Source organism: Sturnus vulgaris, chromosome 29, assembly GCF_052056855.1.
Source record: "Sturnus vulgaris isolate bStuVul1 chromosome 29, bStuVul1.hap1, whole genome shotgun sequence".
Classification (NCBI taxonomy): domain Eukaryota; kingdom Metazoa; phylum Chordata; class Aves; order Passeriformes; family Sturnidae; genus Sturnus; species Sturnus vulgaris.
This window is the reverse complement of record NC_142271.1, coordinates 1,716,391-1,738,497: the sequence shown is the minus strand read 5'-3', so window position 1 is coordinate 1,738,497 and position 22,107 is coordinate 1,716,391.

Sequence of the window (22,107 nt, the reverse complement as noted above, 5' to 3'; positions counted from 1 at the left end):
TTTTAATCTGTTCAGTGCATTCCTTCCTCCTTCTCCAGCGTTTTTAATCTCTAAAAGAGACCCTGGAACTCTGTCTCCTTTCCTGCAAAGAAATCTACAATGAGCCTTGGGGTTTGTGCTTCCTTCTGGTAGGACTTGAAAAAAACCCATAAAAACTGATAGATCAGAGATAACGGGCTGGGACAGCCCCTTACCACTAAAATCCTACAGCTACCACTGAGTTTTGACAGTTAACCCTATTTTTCACTAGAAAATTCCTGCTTATCCCCCTTAAATTTTTGTTGTCTGGCAAAAAATCTCTCTCTATGTCCTCAAAACAGTGTCTGGGAATCAAAGATGGGTCTGATAAGAGAATAAATTAGGATTAAATTAGTATTTTCCTAAAGCATGGTGGGAAAAGCCAGCTCTGCCTTAATCCTGGAGGCTGGCTCTGGGCTGCCCTCAGAAGGGCAGAAGCCTGGAAATCAAATCCCAGGAAAAATTACAATTTCAGGATAAATTATGATATCATTCTGAACCATGCACCATTATCTGGTGTGGAACAGCTGGATAGAGCTGGGCCAGGGCCAATCCTGGGAAATAGGGACATTTTCAGGAAATGTCATAATGCAGGAAATGAAGTTTGGCTGGCAAAGCCAAATCTCCCCCCACTTCCAGCCTCTGCCTTTTCCAGAAGGAAGAATGCCTATGCTGTTGGTTTTCCTTCTGCCACTGCCAGATGGATTCAGGAAGGGAAGCAAGGTCTGGAAAATCAGTCCTTGGATAACCTCAGTTTCAGCATAGCCCAGCTGAAATTCATGAAACTCCTCCTGAATTCCTGTGAGTGTCTCCTCTTCCAGAGCTGTTTAAAGGGAACAAATTGGATCAGCAGGTGCTGCCCGAGGCCCTGGTAGGAGCTGGATCCAACACCTGTCCCTGCACGTAGAATCAAATTGTTCATGGACATTTCTCCTTTGGGAAGACATTCCTTGGAGCCTGGATGTGAGCAGTCAGCCTGGCTGTGGCTCAGTTTTGGAGTGCTGTGCCTCTCCTCATCCCAAACACATTTGGGGTGGCTCTGGAACGGGACCTGGCTGGGAATGAGCCCCAGGACACTGCCTGAGGGGAAACTAGGACTTGGACCTCCCATGGCAGCCCTTTATCCCCGTCCATCACCCCCGAGCTCCTTTATCCCCGTCCATCACCCCGGAGCTCCTTTATCCCAATCCATCATCCCGGAGCTCCTTTATCCCCGTCCATCACCCCCGAGCTCCTTTATCCCCGTCCATCACCCCGGATCTCCTTTATCCCAATCCATCACCCCGGAGCTCCTTTATCCCAGTCCTGTCCCGGCGGTCTCTCCAGGCTGGGCTGCTCCGCGGGGCGTTGTTGGTGTCCCAAGGACCACAGACTCTGCTGCTTCCCACGGTGGCACCTGGGCACAAACGGCCCCTCGTGCCCTGGCCAGTCACGGGGGCGCTGTCCCCCGGGACCCCGGCTCCGCCCGCGCTTCGGCCAATCAAAAAATCGCTCCCGCGCTGCCCGCCAATCAGAGGCTGTCGCTGGGTAGATTAGGGACCGCCGCCTCGAGGGGGCGGGTTCGCACGCGTGGTGCCGGCGCTGCCAGCCAGTCACAGGAGGAGCTGGCGGTGATTGACAGGGGAGCGAACCAATCAGAGCTGGCGAGACTGTGGCTTTGGGTGGGAGGCGTGGCCGCGTTCTGAGCGACAGCTCCTCCAGCCAATCACCACTGCCTCGGCCGGGCCAGCGGGACACGCCCCCCAACAGACGCACAGCGGGACAGGCCGATGGACAGGACGATAGACGGACGGACGGACAGAAAGCGCGACAGATAACTCGACAGATAGGTCCCCGCCCGCGGCTTCCCAGCACACGGAGCCAGCAGGTGGAAGTGGACGGACAGAAACACATCCCTCCTTGCAACCTCCCGGGACGGACAGACAGATAGATACCCCACCCTAATCCCTCGGGATGGACAGACAGACAGACATCCCCTCTGCGTCCTCTGGGATGGACAGAGAGACATCCCCCTCTGCATCGCCCAGGACAGACGGACAGATGGATTCTCTGGGCTTCTCTGGCACCGCTCTGCTAAAAGCATCAATAAACAAAGGAGAATTTCAGGCAGCGTTGTATGTGGCAGGGGAAGGTGCAGAGCAGCACTGCTTTTTTCTTCTAGAGCCTTTTTTATGGGAGCAGCTGCTGGATGTTTGAATGGGAGCTGTGAGAGTGAAAACATGCGATGGTACCTATATGTGAGGAGGAAGATGCAAGGTCAGAGTGTGTTGTGGGCAGTTTAAGGGCTGCTAGGAAGAGGGGATCATCCAGGAACTCCCTCTGTCCTGACACTAAACTCCTCTGTGAGATACAGCTGGTTGCACTCTGTGACATCGTGTGTGAAAGTGATTATCCTGTGAATACCCGTTTTTACAGGGAAGAGAGAAGGTCACAGAATCCTTTCTGTCCTTACACATCTGCCAGTCTGAACTGCAGCTGAAAATGCTTTGGTTTAGTGATGGACTCTGTGACATTGAGAAAAAGTGAAACTTTATCGAGTTGAGAAAGAAAATGTGAATCACCAGTGTGTTTAGTGTGGGTTATAGGCTGCGAGGGGAAGATGAAGAGCAGTCCTGGCTGTTTGTCCTAGGACTTTTTGTATGGGAGCAGTTGCTGGATGTTTTGGAGGTGTTTGTTATCTGTGAGAATGAAAGACTAGGATGGTACACAGATCTTTAGGGATCGCATCCCCAGTGAGTACGAGGCAGTTCAAGGGGTGTGAGTCACATCTTGAGCCAGCCAAGAGAGTTCTCAGCTGACACTCTTTGTGAACGAGCTTTTTGCTGGACCATTGCAATTCTGTCCCTGGGCTCTGGATGTGACACAAAGATGTGTACAAAGAGCTGAGAAAGATGGTGCATGGACTGATACTGTTTTGTGTAGTTGAAGGAGAACAAGGGGTAATCCAGCAATTGTTTCTTTCCTGGCACAGGAATTTGTATTGTCCCTCGACTGTGGTGAGAATGAGGGGTTTCAAAAGGAAGCTGAAGTTTCTTCTAAGATGCATTTCATATCCTCCCCACACAGAGACCTTCAAGATCCACTGCTTTAAAAAAGAGTTCCTCGAACAAAGCAGATGGTGCTGGGCATCACTTTTGCTCTGCAGTCTTAAACTGCCTGACTCACATTGGTTTTATACTTTTCATTTCAGCTGTGGGTTTCATGTTCACTTTGAAGGACATCAGCAACACCATGCAAACACCACGGAGCTTTCTTTTCAAACTAAATGTACTATCACGTTCTTTCCACATCCAGCAATTCTCATACCAAAAGTCCTGGAAAAAAAAAAAGTAAGCATTGGCCTTGACTTTCCCCTTGCACCTTACAAATTGTGGCACACACAGGTCTGTGTGCTCATCTCTATTCACCCTCTGAAAATTCAGTCACGGAATCCAGTTACAAACCTAAGATCATCCAGCTGCTGTTCCCACAGAAAAGTTTATAGAAAAAAGATGTGTTGGAACTCACTTTTCTTTTGCAGTCTATAAACTGCATATCTAACAATAATTCCTCCTCCTTCCCAGCTGTGTGCACCATCACATCCCATCAGTCTCCAAGAGCCAGGATCCACAGCAGCTCTTCCAGCACTGCCCCCACACGAATGGGGCCGAGGCTGTGAAAAAGAAAAGCGTTTGGCTTTTTCCCGGGCACCGTCAGCGCTCACCAAAACAACCACACGATGCCGCTGCCGACTCGCAAAAGAAGGAATGAACCCACCCCAAGGGCAGAGAGCCAAGCTCGAAACGTCCCTGCTCTCAAATCTACAGTGCCAGCACAGAAAGATTTCACCGATCTTCCCCTCCTAAGTGCAAACCCTTTATTTGCACCACACTCAAACGGCAGCACAGATTTATTTCCGCCTATGAATTTTTTCATTCTTGCAGAGTGACGCTGCAAACTTGAAAACGTTTGTCAAAAATCTAGTTCACAAAAATGCCAGCTGAGAAAGCTCCTGCTGACTACAATTACAACTGCACCCACTGAACTGCACCACTCCCCCTGCTATCTGCGCTTGCCTTCTCAGCTCTAACATCGTAATCCTTCTGTCTCACAGGATCCAAAACCGAGCACCACCCCTGACTGCTCAGGCACTAGAGGTGGCAGAACAAAAAGCTCAACAGTCTGTCTGGCTTTTGCATTTGCACTGTAACAGTTCAACAGCTCTAACCAATAGAACTGTGTACTGGGAAAAGCATTAATATCATCAAGGCCACCCAATGTGCAGATCCTTAGACTCATAGTTCCGTTCTTTGGCAATCTCAAAACAAATGGGATTGCCTCCTCCAAAATAGAAAACATCAGTGAGTGATCCCATTCAGAGGTGCCAGAACACTCTTACAGTGCTACATTGCTTTCCCTGGGCACTATATCAGATGCACAGCAAGAATGAGGATTGCCCAACAGCAAGGTATTGCCAAAAATTTCAGGAGACCAGCTCTGAGAAGTGGAAATGACATGCCAAATCGAATCTTCCAGCAGATCACCTCAAATATGGAAACCAACTCCATAATTGTAAAGTTGGAATGCTTCCATATGCAGGGAGAGAAAGTTGATGATGCCCTTTACCTCCACTGGGCAGCTTCTTCTCTCAAACACTGGGGTTTAAGTGCTTTCCTTCCCGTGCAAAAGCACTGCTGTCCTCACTCAGGAACTGACCAACTGAAAGCTGGGTAGCACCTCCAGTGTGAAATATGTCCAGGCACTCTGGGCCTTGCCTTCAGCCCCATTGCCCCATTGCTTTACCCAGCCTACCCTTGCTTTGCCTTCCCTTGCCCTGCCTACAATTTCCTTGCTTTTCCTACAGCTCTTTTGCCTTGCCCTGCCTTGCCTTCCATCAGGCAATGCAATGCACTCAAAATGTAGATAATTCTAGGCAAGTCAAGGGAGAGGAAGGGAAGACAAGGCCAGTGAGGGGGAAGCAATGGAATGTTGGGTGAGAGAAGGTTCAGAAGCTGCAGGCAAGGTTGGGCATAGGAAGGTAAGTCCAGTCAGGCAGTGATGTTGATGTCTTGCCACACTTCAGCAACCTTGAATTTCCCTCTGCACTGCCAATTGGCCTTTTTCTATCATGCCAGCCACTCCCCCAGAGTGTTTGCTACCATCCATGAGCCAGTAGAGTGATGTCCACTTCTCTTGCTCAGCAATATCCAAAGACAGCTGGACAGCTTTCATCTCTGCAGCCTGACTTGATCCACTTTGTCCTTTTGAAGTTTCCTCGAGTTGCCCAATAGCAGAGACCCAGGTCTGGAAAATATCCTCCCTAAGCTCCTTCCTGAGTTTCTGATGGCTCTCTTCAATCCTCTCTTCCAATTTCTGCAGCTGCTCCATCAGGTCTGTTCCCATGGCTGAAACTTGTGGGGGCATGGACGATATCTTCACATGCCTGGAGCTTTCTTGTCACAGCACCCACTGTCCTTTTTTCCTCATCCCATTGCAGCCTTGCAAGTAAGTGGGAGTATGCATGTCCGAGTCATGTGAGGCCCGAGCACACCAGTGTTGCACATTTTAAAAGGTCTGGACTTTTAGTGGCTTGGTCTTTATTTTTCAAATAAAGACAGGACAATAAATAAGGACAGGCAGTTCTCCCTCGTATTGGATTCCTTGCTCAAGGGTTTTCCAAGGGTCTTGCTGCAGGTTGCACGGCCAGAATTCAGATTGCAGATTCAAAATTCAGTACAGCCAAGGATTGCACACAGGAGACAGGTCAGGACAGATTGGTGTGGCCAGACTTGATCTCACATGGGCCACCTCTAATCTGCACCAGGGTTTTGTGCTTTCCTTCCTATGGGAAAGAACTGTCATTCTGGTTCCAGAGCCACAGCAAAACCTGGATTGCCTGTCCAAATTTCAGTTCAAGCAAGGACTGGTCCCAGACAAAAGCTGCCAGGACAGATGGGTCTGGCAGGATGTGACCTGCCCTGGGCTGCCTCTCATCTGCTCCTGAAACACTGTGGATCCATGAAGGCCTTGAGAGTCTTAGGGGAGGCAGGCACAACAAGGCCACACCTGGAAATGGCAGGAGGAAAGGAGTATTAATTCAATCCAGGTGGGAAGGGAAGAGCAAGGGAAGAGCAAGGCAAGTGTACTGGTTTGACATCAGACCAGTGGGAATTCCCAAGTCAGAACTACAATTTAATAGGAAAATTAGGATAAAGGCAATGATACAGAAACACTGGCTTAAGCTGACAGAGTGAGGATACAACCTGACACCCTTTTGGTCAGGGTGGTGGTAGCAGTCCATTAAATGGTGGCTGCAGTCTGGAGTGACAGATGTGGTTCTGTTGAAGCAGTGATCCTGTAGAAGGGTCTGGTCTTCCTCTGAAGGTCCAGTGGTGGTTATGGAGCTCTTGTCCTCTGAAAATCCAGCAGGTAAGGGCTGCCTGTGGTGCTCCAAACCTCAGAATATATCCAGGTAGGAATGCTCGGTTCCTCCCCCAGGCGGAGCATCTCACAATGGGATGATGTCATTTGTGAGTCGCTCACATTATGAGTGACACGATGGCCCATTAGCAGGAGATAGCCCCTGGAGGGGTTATCAGGGACGGGGGAGGCATGCAGGAGATAAGGAACACTGCCCCACATGTTTTAACAGCTTATGAAATGGTGACAGAATGCGAACTTTGGTTGCATTGTAACCTAAAACAGCAAGGCAGGGGTTCAAAGGCAAGGCAAGGGAATGAGAGCCCCAGAAGGAGAAGGAAAGGCAAGGCTGGACAAATGGGTAGAGAATTCATGCTGGGGGATGGGTGAGCAAGTCCATGCAAGGTCGTTCAGTGGCTGGAAGGGTCAGGAAGGCAAAGGAATCAATAGTCAGGAATGAATGGGAAATGCAAGGTTGTGTAGGAATGGCAAGGAAATGCAAACATTCCTACATGCAGTGTAGGCCTGGCAAGGCAAGGCTCTGGAGGAAAACAGGTCAAGGGTGAAGCATGGACATGCAAGGGAACACCAGGCAAGTGAGAGTTCCATCGTGGTGCTGCTCCCAGAGCTGCCAGGACAGACAGGTCTGCCTTGCCTTCACCTCCAGTGGCTCGTGTGTAATCTACTCCTGAATCCCTGAGGGCATGTCAAGGAAATGTAAGGAGCAGGCAACAAGGAGAGAACTGGAAAAATGGGGTAGGGAAGTCAAGGAGGATGGGTGAGCAAGTCAGTGCAAGGCAATTGAGTGAAGGAAGGGAGAGAAAAGGACATTGAGGGATCAGAAAGGCAAAGGAAGCAATGATCAGAAATTACTTGGAAATTCAAGGCTGGGTAGGAATGACAAGGCAAGGAAGGGATAAATAAAGCAATGAGAGTTTTAGGGAAACCAGCAAGGCAATGCAACTGAAAACCTGGAAAAAGGGGTAAGGAAGTCATTGTGGCAGATGGGTGAGCAAGTCAGTGCCAGGAAATTGTAATAAAGAGCAAGGGAAGGGCAAAGAGGGGTCAGTAAGGCAATGCAAGTTTTGAGAAGGAAAAGGGAAAAAAGGGCAAGCCAAGGAAAGGCAAATACCTTGTAATGCCCTGCATACTCATTCCCCACCTTGACCTACCTACCCTTTTCTTCCCTGGCCTTGCCTTGCCTGCCTCTCCTTAGATTTGTTTATCTTTGCCTATCCCAACCTTGCATTCCCTTACTGGACCCTCAGTGTCCTTCCCTTGCTCTTCCTACCACTCCACTGGCTTTTTCACCCATCCACCACCTTGACTTCCCTACCTCATTTCCTGGCCCTACCTTGCCTTGCTTGCTCCTTCTTTGACTTGCCCTGGCTTGCCCACCCCAGTTCAGCACTGCCTTACTGACACTCACATGTCCTTCCTTTCCCCTCCCACCACTCCTTCCCTTGCATTGCCTTGCTCACCCATCAGCCACCTGAACTTTCCTACCCTTTTAATAACTCCCTGATTTGCCATGCAAGCCTCTCTGACTTCCTTCCCTTACCCCAGCTGTGTCTTGCCTTGCAAACACACCCCAGACCTTGCCCTGCCCACCTTTCCCTTCCCTTCCCTTCCACTGCCTTGCCAAGCCAACCTCTTCCTTCCCTGTCCTTGCCCTGCCTTTACTGCCCCACCATTGGCTTCTTGTACTGGTTTGAAAGCAAAACCAGCAAGAGACTCCACTTCAGAAATAAAATTTAATTGGGGGGAAAAAAAAGAAAAATAAAATACATTTAATAGTACAAAAGAAAAGCACTGACAGAGTCAGAATACAACCCGACATCCTGCTAGTTAGGGTGGTGGTAGCAGTCCAGATGAAATGATGTTGTTGAAGTAGTGATCCTGTAGGAAGGTCTGGTAGCTCCTGTGCTCTGGAAACTTGTGGGTAAGGGCTGATTTGGTGTTCTAAATCTAAGTTTTTATCTGGTTAGGAAATGTTTGGCTCCTCCCCCTGGCTGGAGCACCTCCCAATGGGATGATGGAATTTGATCAGCCAGGCAGGTGACTCCATGGCCATGAACAGGAGAGATCTCCTGGAGGGAGGATGGGCTGTGGAGGAGATAGAGAACACTGCAACAGCTGGGTGAACAGCTGGCCCCTTAGCAGAGATCAGGGTCACTGCCCCACCTGGTCTCAACAGTTCATGAAGATGGTGAGAGAATACAAACTTTTGGGCACATCTTTACACTGTAACCTAGGACAGTGCCTTTCCTTGGGAAGCCAAGGACAGAGTGCCAGTGCTGCTGGAGCAGGTGTCCAGGTATCCTGGGGAGGGAACTCCAGCAGGACTTTTCTGATGAGGAACCTTCTGCACAGGAGCAACTGTTGAGTGTATTTGATACTGGAGGTAGCATCAAAATTTCAGTTGGTAAGTTCCTGAAAGACAATGGAAATGCTTTTCCATGGAAAGGAAAGCACACAGCCCGAGGGTTTCAGGTGCAGATAAGAAGCTGCCTCGTGGAGGTCAAGCGTGGTGGCAACTTTGTGTCCTGGCATATTTGGTATGGAAGCACTCCCTCCATTTATACAGTTATGGAGTTGGTGTCTGTCTTTTGAAGGTGATCTCCTGGAAGGGTCAATTAGCATGTGATTTCCATTCCTCAGAGGTGGTCCCCTGAAATTCTGGCGCTGTACATATTCTGGGCAAGGTAAGCAGCTATGCTCGGTCTTGGTGAGCAGCTGAGGTAGTACCCAGGGCAGGTAATGGCCAGGGTTCTGACACCTCTGAATGGGATCAATTAATGGATTTTCTATTTTGGAGGAGTGAAACCTATTTCTTCTGAGATGGGCTCACAGTTCTCTCCATTGGGTGCAGTTCAATGGGTGCAGTTGCAGCTGTCAGCAGCAGGAGCTTGCTCAGCTCAGCCCTAGCTTTTGTGAGCTAGGTTTTCGCCCAATGTTTTCAAGTTTGAAACCAGATTCTGTGAGACTTGAAAACATTTACTAGCACAAAGGAGTTCTTGTTGCTGTTTGAGCGTGATGCAAATAAGAGTTTGTACCTGGAAGGAGAAGATCAGCAAAATAATTTTGTCCTGATAGAGCTGATTTGAGAGCAGGGACGTTTTGAGCTTGGCTCTCTGCCCTTGGGGTGGGTTCATTCCTTCTTTTGCGAGTCGGCAGCGGCATCGTGTGGTTGTTTTGATGAGCGCTGACAGTGCCCGGGAAAAAGCCAAGCGCTTTTCTTTTTCACAGCCCCGGCCCCATTCGTGTGGGGGCAGCGCTGGAAGAGCTGCTGTGGATCCTGGCTCTTGGAGACTGATGGGATGTGATGGTGCACACAGCTGGGAAGGAAGACAAATTTTTTAATTGTTTAATTGTTGGCTGTGCAGTTTATAGACTGCAAAAGAAAAGGGAATTCCAGCACAGCCTTTTTCTTTCAGAACCTTTTCTATGGGACATTTTAACGTGTAATTCACATGCTTTTAATTACAATCCTGGAGACATGCACCTTTCCCTCTAGCTCTGTGTACCATCTACTCTGTCAGTCTTGTAGATCCCAAACCCCTTCAAAACCTCCTGTGACTGCTCTCATACAGAATAGTCCTAGAACAAAAAACCAGTGCTTATGTTCATCTTCTCCTTGCAGTCTGTAAATGAGACTGGACACACTAGTGATTCACACTCTCATTTATATAGAGCATCACATTCTCTCAGGGTGGATGAGTCCTAAAGAGAAGCATTTCCAGCTGCAGTTTGGACTGAATAATGTGCCAAGACAGAAAGCATTCAATGACCTTCCCTCTTTCCTGTGATATTCTCAACACAATCACTTTCACATCCCTTCAGTGTTGCAGTTATATGTTACAGAAAAGTAAGTCAGGACAGAACTGTTCCTAAATTACCCCCTCTTCTAGCAGCATCTAAACTGCTCACAGCTGCTGGGGTGTGCACCTTCCTTCTCACATGTATGTGCCATCACATTTTTCAGCTCTCACAGCTCCCTTTCAAACATCCAGCAGCTGCTGCCATAGGAAAGGCTCTCGAAGGAGAAGGCAGTGCTGGGCTGCACCTTCCCCCTGCTGCATGAAAGCCACATCAAAATCAGCAGTGCACTCTGCCTTTTCCCTTGTCTGCTACATCTTACCATAATGTTCTCTAGATCTCAGAGTTTAAAGCTAAATGGAATTGTTTCCACACAGGGCTCAGACAGGAAAATGTTCTAGACCAGAAAGCTTTTGCTGACTTTCCCCCATGAGCATTGATAACGTGGATTTGGAAGGCAGGGGAGGGGCAGCCACGCTCCTCTTGTAATTCCAGCCACAGGTTTATGCACAGAACCACGAATGGGACAGGACTGCTGTGGAATGCATCTCGAGCTGTTTATTTTCCAGCATCAGTCTCATTCCATGGTTGGGACAATGGGAAGATGCCAGGAGCTCACATCCTCAGCAGCAGCAGCAGAACTCAGTGTTACAGCAAACTTTGAGTTGTTTGACCACTGACAAAAAGCAAAAGCATATTGACAGTAGATTTATCCAACCACTATAAGTACACGTGCCTTCAGTTGAAACAATGATTGCTTATTTCGAATACAATACCTGCTTGTAAGCCTTAAAATACAATGCACAGAGCTCCATTATTAAGCTTAAAATAATATCCTAATATCTTTCTAGATATACTTTTCTGCAGCTCAGGGAGTTATTCTAGCCAAGCATTAATAAAATGAGCATTGTTTTATTTGTCCTTGCTTCCTACATCTCATATAACTTTTCTGCTGACAAATGTTATGGCTACTGCTTAGCTCTAATTGCAGTTCTGCTGCTTTTTGCAGCTTTCCCAAAACCCTCTGACTTTAATGATTCCCACATTCTTGCAGCACTCAGCCACGGTGATCTGCAGGTTCATTCTCAACCTTGTGCAAGGTTTCTTTCCCCCTGAGTGTGAAATGTCCATCCACTCCTCACACAGAACACTGTGCCAGCACTGAGCCTTCCAGCACACAGCTCCTGTCAACACAGCCTGGTGCCAAGCACTTTCCCTCTCAGCTCTAAGCACCTGCACTTTCCATCAGTCTTGAGTCTGAATCTAAAAGGAAGAGTTTTCCAGCCACATCTTGCACAGATAACTGTGCCAGGCCAAGAAGCTTGCTCAGAACTTGCCCCTTATGCATGGAAACTTGTGTTTGTACCACAGTCAAGTGTGAGAAGAGTGATGGATTTGTCTTTACAAACAAGCTCTGGGTCTGCTGGTGGATAAAACCAGCACTGAGAGGTAAAACAAACAATGGGAAGGATTCCACTCATTGATGAATGGAAAAAAAGATATTTGCCTTTACAAACAAATTGTAGGTTTGCTGATAAATGAAATTGGATATTGAAAGATGAAAGGAACAATGGGGGAAAATCATGAATTCCATAAGAATTAAAAATTAAAAGGGAGGGTTATACATTAGAGGGGAATCTCAGGTATCAGGTGTTTGGGCAGTCTGTGCCTCTCAAGCACCTCAGCCCATAGGGAAAGAGAGAGGGAAATGTGGATGGGAAATTGGGATAAAAAGGGAGGCTGTGTCCTCCAAAAATCTGAGAGACCCCAGGGGAATGTCCCATGGCCTCTCCCTTTATTTGAATAAAGTAAAAGGATTCCTCTGTCTCCTTTCTGGACATAAACCTTTGGTGTTTGTGGGTTAATTCTCCTGACAATTGTTTCCTGAGGAATCCTGGTGCTGTGGTCCAGGGCCAGAGCTGTGGGTTCATGGGTGCAGCCATCCCGGCTGGAGCTGCTGTTCCAGCTGTGCCACAGCTGTGGCAGCCACCTTGGGCCAGGACAATGTTCTAACATCTCACCTGGAGTCTGACAAGCTTGCAGGAATGGGTGTGGACCCCAATGTGAAATGTGGATGTGGTGGCCTTCAGGAGTGAAAAGGGGAGCGCAGTGTTTGCTGGGGATCCACATGACCTTCACCAGCCCATTGGCAGGATTTAAGCACATTTGAAGTCAAACCCTTGCCAGCTGCCCTCCTGAGGCGTGGCTGGAATCCACCAATGTTTTTTTTTTTTTTTTTTTAGTTATGAAGGCAGCTCAGGAGTTACCCTGATGTTCAGCACCTGTTTTAAGTTCAGGTCCCAGCACATCCTTTCCCAGGCTGTCACTTACTGGAAGGGGTCCATCAAACCAGCCCCATAAACGTGTCCTGCACATTTCTTTATTTGACTTGGAGTGACAGCACATGATCCTGCTGGGCCATCTCTGCTCTCTGTGTGGGAACCAAGGTGGTGTCTTTACATTCCAGGATAAGGATTTTATTATTTTTTAGTGACTTTGGAGCCACCTTAAGGCTGGCTGGAGGAAAACAGCAGCCTCCTCTATTTCCTTTGGTGTTTTCTCATTCCTGTGTATCCATTTAAGTTATATTCTCACAATTTGGCAAACAGAATTTATCACTTAAGTTTGGGCTTTGGTCTATTAGTCATGAATATCAATACTGAAAATCTTTCTGAGGTTTGGCTCAGGTCCCTTTCTGCATTTTATAAAACTGCCTCTGGCCTCTCTTTAAATTTACTTTGTTTTTTGCTCTATTTATCTTGAGTGTTGAAACTCTGAAAGGGGCCAGTGGGTTGTCCTCCCTCCTTTGTGGGGTGTGGTTAATGTTTGCTCCTTGGCTTTGCAGAGCAGAAATTCCATTAACAAATCACCAGACTTGCACTGCTCTTGTTGGGAGCCAAGGCAAAGCCTCCTGTGCCTGACCTTGCAGGTGCCATCTGCCTGTCCTGGCATGGGCAGCCTGTGGGTTTGTCACACCCCTCTCCAGAACACAAAGGTACCCCAAGCAGTGATGCTGGGATGAAGAGCATTCTCCCCACCTGGGCTTCTCTCTCCAGCTCTGGGGTCCCCAACACGTAAAAGATGTTGGGATGATCACAGGGCTGGAAGCCCTCTGCTCTGGAGGGCTCTGGAGAGAGATGGGGCTGGTCAGCCTGGAGAAGAGAAAGCTCTGCAGACACCTTAGAGGCCCTCTTAGGGGCTCACAAGAAAAAGGAAGGTGTAGAGGGACTTTGGACAAAGGCTTGGAGTGCCAGGACAAGGGGATGGCTTCACACTGGGAGAGGGCAGGGTTAGATCAGATATTGGGAAGAAATTCTTCCCTCTGAGAGTGGTGAGACCCTGGCATGGATTGCCCAGAGCTGTGGCTGCCCCATGCCTGGAAGTGTCAAAGGGTGGGGAGGGACAGGGCTGGGAGCAGCCTGGAGCAGTGCCCATGGCAGGGGGTGGAACCACAGGGGCTGTTTGTGCTGCCTTCTGACCCAAACCACTCTGTGATTCTAGGGTTTATTATCACAAACAACTCTGTGATTCTAGGATTTATTATCACAAACCACTCTGTGATTCTAGGATTTATTATCATAAAGCACTCTGTGATTCTAGGATTTATTGCTGGTGATTCTGTGTTTTTCACTCTGAAGGCTGGAAATGTGGTTTTCAAGTGGGTTGGAGCTTTCAGGATTAAAGGCAAAGCTGCTGCTCTGTGTGTTTGCTTTTCACCTCTTCCTTATCCTCTCCTCTGCCTTCTCCTGTGTGAGGCCACTTCTGTGGTTCAACTTTTCTGGTGAAATGAGGGAAAGGGAACAGGGGCAGGTGAGGTGTTGCAGTGCTTAGTTTGCAGATTTCATCCCCAAGCCCTGTCAGAAAACACAGCATGTCTGTAGGGCAGCAGGCCCTGCAGATTTTTATTATCTACAGCTGTTTCTATGAATACAGGACTTCACAGAGAACATTCACACAGTGCTGTGCTTCTTGTAGATGGAATTGTTTTTATTCCTGCTAGGTAGCAAGTGCCAGCTGATAGCTTGAGAAGGAAGCAATAAAATCATAGAATCTCTGTGGTTACTGTGCTGCAAAGAGAGAGAAAGGACAGCAACACACACGGAGCTCTTTGGGGGAAAAAGGCCAATTTATTGTACAGACAGCCCGGATTTAAAGTGTGTTATGTGCAGCTAGGACAGGACAGGAGCTCATTGGACAATTGGGAAAAACATCCTTGGGACAGCACCTCAGGATGTGTCCCACGGGAAAGACACCAGGGGTTAATGTTGGTGATGAATTCCACTCTGTTTGTCACCATGTTATCACCCTGGGAGACTCCTCCCTAACTGAAGCTGCAGTCAGCTTGTCAGCCTGGGAATGGAGCTGAGAGTCAGGAGAAATCCAGGCCTGAAATGAATTTCCAAGCTGTAATTCCCCAGCTCTCTAAATGTGTGTGTCCACAAATCTCCTGTTAGGAAAATTAAGCCACAAACACCAGAGGTTTATGTCCAGAAAGGAGACAGAGGAATCCTTTTACTTTATTCCAATAAAGGGAGAGGCCATGGGACATTCCCCTGGGATCTCTCGAATTTTTGGACGACACAGCCTCCCTTTTTATCCCAATTTCCCATCCACATTTCTCTCTCTCTTTCCCCATTGGCTGAGGTACTTGAGAGGCACAGACTGCCCAAACACCTGATACCTGAGATTCCCCTCTAATGTATAACCCTCCCTTTTAATTTTTAATTCTTATAGAATTCATGTTTTTCCCCCATTGTTTTGTTCATCTTTCAATATCCAATTTCATTTATCAGCAAACCAACAGTTTGTTTGTAAAGGCAAATATCTTTTTTTTTTTTACACTCATCAATCAATGGAATCCTTCCCATTGTTTCTTTTTTCTCTCAGTGTTGGTTTTATCCACCAGCAGACCCAGAGCTTGTTTGTAAAGACAAATCCCTCATTCCTCTCACTCCTGAGCTGGAAGGAGCCCACGAGGATCACTGAGTGCAGCTCCTGCCCTGCACAGACACCCCAACAATCCCTCCTTGTGCTGAGAGCTTTGTCCAAACGCTCCTGCAGCCCTGGCAGACTCGGGGCTGTGACCATTCCCTGGGGTCCAGATTTGATTGATTATTACTTCAGGTTTATGAGAGAGAAATTTCATGGTAAAAAAGGAAAAATGTTGATTGATTGCATAGGGTGTTGTACTATGTTTAGTAATTTGATGTTTACAATAATATTTTATGGATGTCTATGAAGTAGCAGGTGCTACCATTCTTGTGGGGCAATGTACCAGCAGAGCTAACTTTTTCTATTTAAATCAAGAGAATCATGATTTAATTTCACCTAAAATTTGCTCTTTTGCCCATTATAGCTCGGAGGGGTGGATTCTAACCTTTTAAACATTTAAAAAAAAGCAAAGCAAATCTTTGACTGTGACTAAGTGTAGGTGGAGCACCTGAGCTGGTGAAAGTCAGATAATCTCTCATTGATATCCACAATTAGCAGAGCTGTTGCTACCAAGACTTAGAAAGAGACATAAATATTAAACACAGGCAGCTCAAGGACCTAGCAGTCAAGATAGAGAAAAATTTTCTTCACTAACACTTTTTTTTTCTTTCGTCTTTGCATTTTAAAGTGTGTAATTTAATAAATACAGATGTATTTGAAACTCAAGTCATATCCTTCCTAGTTTGTGACAAGTGTGTGTCAGACAGGACTTTTCTGCTTGAAGAGATGTTGAGCTGGAGTGGAAAAAAGGATTCATGGAACAAGTGTGACAGAATAAAAAGGGATAAAAGGGCTTATATTCTCTTTTGCATGTTTAGTGGTATGAAAATTCTGGCAATGACATCCCTCCTGGCTCTGAGGGAGCAGGGAGATTGATCCTTTATTTAGGTATTCATGCTGAACTGATGCCTGGAAAGGCTGACCTGGAACAGAGACCAGACAGAGCAAAAGGAATAAAATAGGTATTTATTGAGAGGATCCACCTTGGGCAGTGCAAGAGCCTGGCCAGGGCTACACCCAAATCAAATCCAAGATGGATCCCAGTCACGAATCTTTACACTTCCATAAGTTTTGGTTCATCTACACATTGGGGTCAATTATCCACCCACAGCCCCAGGCTATGAAGTCTCAGCCCCCTGGTTTGCCTCCTTTCCCTCGCTGTTGTTTCTCATCTTTGGATATCAGCTGTCCTTGATTCTCCAGCTGGGAAGGGATTGTTTTGTCCAACTCCCCTGTGAAGAGAACTTACCAACAGCTAATATGAAGTTTCAGAGTTACACACTAAGCAGCAGAGATTCTGAAAAATGTAAAAGCCAAAACCCAAGGCATCAGTGTAGTTACAACATAGAACAGAGGCCTGACTGGAAAATGTTTTTCTCTGGACAGGGCTCAGCTGTGACTGTTGGGGTGTGAGGCAGGGACAGCTGCAGGTACAGGTGAGTGTGGCACTGCAGCATCTCCCTCACAGCTGCAGAGCTGAGGGGCAACACCGAATAATTTCTATATGCAATAGACATTATTGCTAAAACTGCTATTGTAACTTTATAAAGCTATACTTTCGTATGCAATTGTGCAAGATTCCAAATACTTTCCTGTTTCTGCATCAGGATAAAACCATCTGGGCAAAAGAGATTTTTGGTGAAGCAAAGGGTGGAAGAAAGACATTTCCTAGAATAATGAATATCCTTATAGAGATGCAAAATTATTATTGGGGTTTTTTTGTTGTTTGGTTGGTTGTTGTTGTTTTGTTTTGTTTTTAAGAAGCTTCTGTGCTGAGGTGAAAGTCAGCTGGGACTTACATCTGCTGCCCTTCTGCTCAGCTCTTTCTCTGCTCTGACTGAAGAACTGCAAGGCTGACCAAGCCAGCCAACTGTGTGTCTGACCAGCCCAGTGCTAACCAAGGGTGTAGTTCCCAAATTGCTGTAAACTTCAACCAGAGTAAAAGCTGTTGGGAAAGTCATGAATCATATTCCATTCTGCAAGTCAAATTCGTGACTGTTTTCTCGCTACTGTTGATTCAACTGTAAATTAGTTTAAAATAGTATTTAAAATGTGTAATTTTCCATGCCATTCATGGTGCCATAAAAGAAACTTTGTGCTGAGAAGGCACTATAAACATATGCCAATGTTTGCATATATAGATTTTATCTTCCTTCAGATGAAGTTATCTCTTCATTTCAGAGCTTTGCAGAAGGATTTTTGGGTTTATCACGATCTGGTATACAACTGTCAGGTTGTATAGGTGCAGCATAAGGACTCCAGTTATTTAAGCACTAAATTAAAGTTTTACTTTCCATTTAGCTGTTATTTTTCCCCTCCCTCATAATTCTTATCTTTCAAATGACAGTTTAAATATTTGCTTACCTGTGGTTAAACAGTGCTATGCTTATCTTGTTAAGATAAGCTACTTATCTGAAAGGCAGAAAGCTGAGATAACCAAGAAAACTGTTAGGAGAAGGAGGACTACAAGAGAGCTGGAGAGGGATTTAGGACAAGGACCTGGACTGACTGGACAAGGGGGAATGGCTTTAAGCTGAAAGATGGCAGAATTAGATTGGATATTATTAAGAAATTCCTCCCTGTGAGGGTGTTGAGGTTCTGGCACAGGATGCCAGAGCAGCTGTGGCTGCCCCTGGATCCCTGGCAGTGTCCAAGGCCAGGTTTGGGGCTTGGAGCAGCCTGGGACAGTGGAAGGTGTCCCTGCCATGGCAAGGGGTGGAACAGGATGGTCTCCAGGTCTCTTCCAACCAAAACCATTCTGGGTTTCAGTTCATGATCTTCTCCCTCCAAAGCTGAGGAGGAGAAGACAGGGAAGCACAAGAGAGCAGCTCCCTAGGGAAGCTTTGCAAGGGTAAGGAAGAGCCTTGCAATGAGGTTCAGAGTGGACCCCCTTGCTTTCTAACCTCCTCATAAAGCCTAGAGTCAGCTAGGTCTAATCTTAGCCTCAGATTTTGACAATGGTTTATGTTTAATGGAATTATCTATATTTATAATAATTAATACTGAACAGCTACATAGATTTTTTTATTAATTCAGCATGCCATCAGTCACTTAGTGAGGATCTGTTGTAACTAAGGAATGCCTTGGGCATGGAAGGACCTCTTAATTTCAGATAAGGGATCTGAAACCTTGAGTGGTGCTCCAGTTCAAGGGGACAGTCCCTGGTATGCAGTCCAGGTATGCTGCCACTCAGGGACAGCTCAAATTTGGCTTATCCCGATGGTAACATTTGGAGAGTGAAGTAGTTGGCTGTTAGTCAGTAGTTTAGAGAAGATAGATGTCTTTGTTTTAGTTCTGTTATCTTCTTCTGCGTCTTCTTCAGTTATTTTCCACTTTTGAGCTTTGAAACCACTTTTAAAAATATTTTTCCAAGGCACTTTCACTTCCTTGTACACAAGCCAGGAACTTTCCAGCTCCCAGGCCCACCACATGGTGTGAGCATAATCACTTCCCTGTACCCAAGCCAGGGAATTTCTAGCTTGCAGATCCACCACGGGGCGTGGGGCCTCTTGCTCCATAGCTGACCTGATCCAAAGCACAGCTGAGGGTCAAGTGCATCCATAAGAGGCACCACAGCAATATTTATAAAACTGCCTTGGGAACTCAGTTGCCATCTCTCTCTGTTACTGGTTATATTCATGTATTTGCAATTTTTTTTTCAATAGACAGGAGACTTTTCTTCTAATTACAAAACTCAGGGTAAGCACATGACTGGTTGTTACAAATGGAGATGAGAGCTTAGACGAGTCCTGTCTGTGACTCAGATTTCTGGCAGTAGCTCTGTTTGAGGTGGCCTGCACCCCAAATGTCTCTCGTTTGCAAGTTCTTAAGAATAACCAATTAGGTCTATTGCAAAATGAATTATTTATTGAATAGACACAAGATTAACTTAGGACTTTAAACAGACTGCTTACTACACAGGATGAAACAAAACCAGCTACTAGTAGATAAAAAGGTACCTACATTACAGCTAGTCAAGAAATAGTATAGATTAGGAGTCAATGCAACTTAGCATCAAATTGATAAGGTCCTTGCACTCAATTCCTGGGAAAATACCTGTGGAATTTGTGTCCAGACTCTGGGGAGAAGTCCTTGGAGAAGTTTCCAAGGTGTGTATGGGACTTCTGCATCCATGGAAGTTTGTGTAGCTTTTACAGTTTGTAAAGTGAAGTGTCTGTCACTCAGAAATTCCAGCTTATATCCCCACATCCTTTTCTCCAGGCCAGTTGTTTATTGTCAGCTGGGAGTTCCACCCCTGGTGCCAGAGAGAGATCACTCACTAGCCAGAGACAAACACTGTCAGACAGGCCAGCCTGGGCTAGCTCATCAGTTCCTGTGATGGGGGACAATGCCCAGAGCTGTGGCAGCAGCTGATGGGACAGAACAGATCAGCTCTCCTGTGGTGGGGAGGAGTCCTGCCAGAAGACACCAGCTCTTCTGGGATGAGGGATGCCTGCCACACTGGTGTCCAAGCAGCAGCTGGAGTTCCTAAGCAGATGGGCAGAAGTGACAGCTCTTACCAGCTTTGGGCAAAGATCTTGGGTTCCCTCCTGGCTTTTTGGTCCTTTCTTCAGTTATGTAAGACTGTGGTGCAGACATGAGCAGATTTTGTTGGATACCCCATCAGAAATGCCAGATGGGTCTGTTCCAGTTGCTGTGGTTGCATTTGGCAAAGCCTGGTCCTCTCACTTTCTCAGCACAGGTTTATCAGTAGGAGGCCTGAAGCTGGGTTCTTGCCAGCTTGCCTTCCTGCACATCTCCTTTGCTTGCCCACCAGGCCTTTTTGGCTTCCCTTGCAGCAGCACTGTGTGACCCATCAGTCAGTGCTGTCTTTGCCCTCCATCAACACAATCCCTTTCAGAGCAGGTTACAGCAACTTGCAAGGGAAAGGGAGGCAACAGAGGCCATGTGTTTATGGTTCCTTTTTCTTGGAGAACAAATTGGATACAACACCAGGTCTGAGTGGGGTGGTATTGCCCAGGCTATAATCCAGAAGAGAAAAATCTCTCAATGGAACTGAGGGTAATCTGGGAGGAGGAAAAGGAGAAGAAATGAGATGTTAAGGATGTTTTATTGTGGCAGGAAACAAGATTAATGCAATGGCACTATTTGTGCATCCACTCTCTCTGGTAATGATTTTGGCACTATGATCAGGCCCAGTTTGGCAGAAGTTAGAATTCCTGGAGATTATAAATTTCCCACAACCTGGGAGTGTAGCAGGAACAACAGGGGAAACAAGCTCAAGTTAATACTTCTGTCCAGCAAAGACAACAGCAATAAACTTTTAGAGATAACAGAAACTGATAGGAAAGGTATGGTTGCTCTAACCAGAAAATCACAGCCAAGTTATTCACTGGGCATCAAAAGTCTGTCTTTCACACACAGAGCTGTGAGGAGCTGGGCTTCACACACTGCAGGGTGTGTGGTTCCATTACTGTAAGGTCAGTAGGCCCCAGCTCAGGGGCAGCCTCCCTTTGTGTGCCAGTGGCAGCCCTGGTGCTGCAGAGGCTGAATTGCAATAACTCCCAGAGTTCAGCCATGCATGGCCCTGCAGTGTGCTTATGGCTTGGGGTGACTGTACAATGCCTGTATCCCCAAATCGTCTGTTCTGTTGGTGTTGAATATTAAATTCTGCAACTTTAAAACTGGTTCCAGGAGTGAAGGGGGGGAAGAAGAAGTGCAGAGTTTGTTATCAGAGACTGCACTGGCTCCCCCACATTCCTGCACTCGGACTGTGTTGTCTGCAGTGGACAGTGAGAGAGAGCTCTCCTTTGCTCTTGGTTAGTTTTTGGCTAGCTGAGGCAGAGAAGCCCCCCTGGATTGTTTTTTTTCTTTTTCTTTTTTCCTGGAACTGTTTGAACCTGCTCTGGACTGAAAACCCAGAGGAGCACCAGGAGCTCACACCTGTGGCCCACCAGGCCTGGCCTGGGCATTCCCCAGCACCAGAGGGACTGAGAGCAGACTGAGTGAGCCCAAGGAAAGAACTCTTCTAAATCTCTCATCTCTTCAGAATGGTGAAAAGTTTTGTGTTTGATATTGTTCATTTTTGTGCTGAAAGGTGTGTTGCCTGTTAAATAAACAGTTTTTCTTTTTTCCACTTCTCTCCAAATTTTTTTTCCCCCCAAGCCAACTGAAAGAAGGACTACTTAGATCTTTTATATTTTTTTTCCAAAAAAATCCTCATTCAGAGGTTTCCTCCCAAATTTGTCCTAAACCAGGACAAATACTTTTGGTGCCCAACGCGTGGCTTGAGAAAGTGGAAAAAAACCCCTGTTGTGATTGCATTTTGGTTATACTTACTCTGTATTGGGGTTAAGCAGTCAGTAACCATGTTGTTTAAATTCATAATGTCTGTTGTGTCTGTCAGGATGGAGGCCTTTATGGGTCTCGGGTCTCTAGGCTTTTTTGAGGTTTTAATACCTTTCTGGTCTCTGGGCTTATTTTCTTATCCCCAGAGGGCTCCAGTAGTGTCCCTAACATGCAGTTTTTTCAGTAAAGGAACATGAATTAAAATAGCTATTGTGCTGAGCTCAGTGATAATGATTTATAAAAAGTTTATAAAGCTACTGGAGTTTATTCCAGGTATTTATTTCCTCCCAAATTTATCCTAACTAAACTAAATTTATCCTATCCTAAACTAAAACAGCTTCCAATCCAAACCACCCTGTACCTGCATGAGGATTCTATGATTCCTGGCCCTCTGCTTGTTGATATATAACTCCTTAGGTGTATATAGAACTAGTTAGGTGGTGGGATGAACTGTCTAACCTTAAGGCAGACTCCCAGCACTGCCTTTTGCAAACCCAAATGGGGATGTACAGATGCACAGCTGCTAAGGGCTGTCACCCTGGGCACCCCAATTGTGAAAGCAGAGCCACC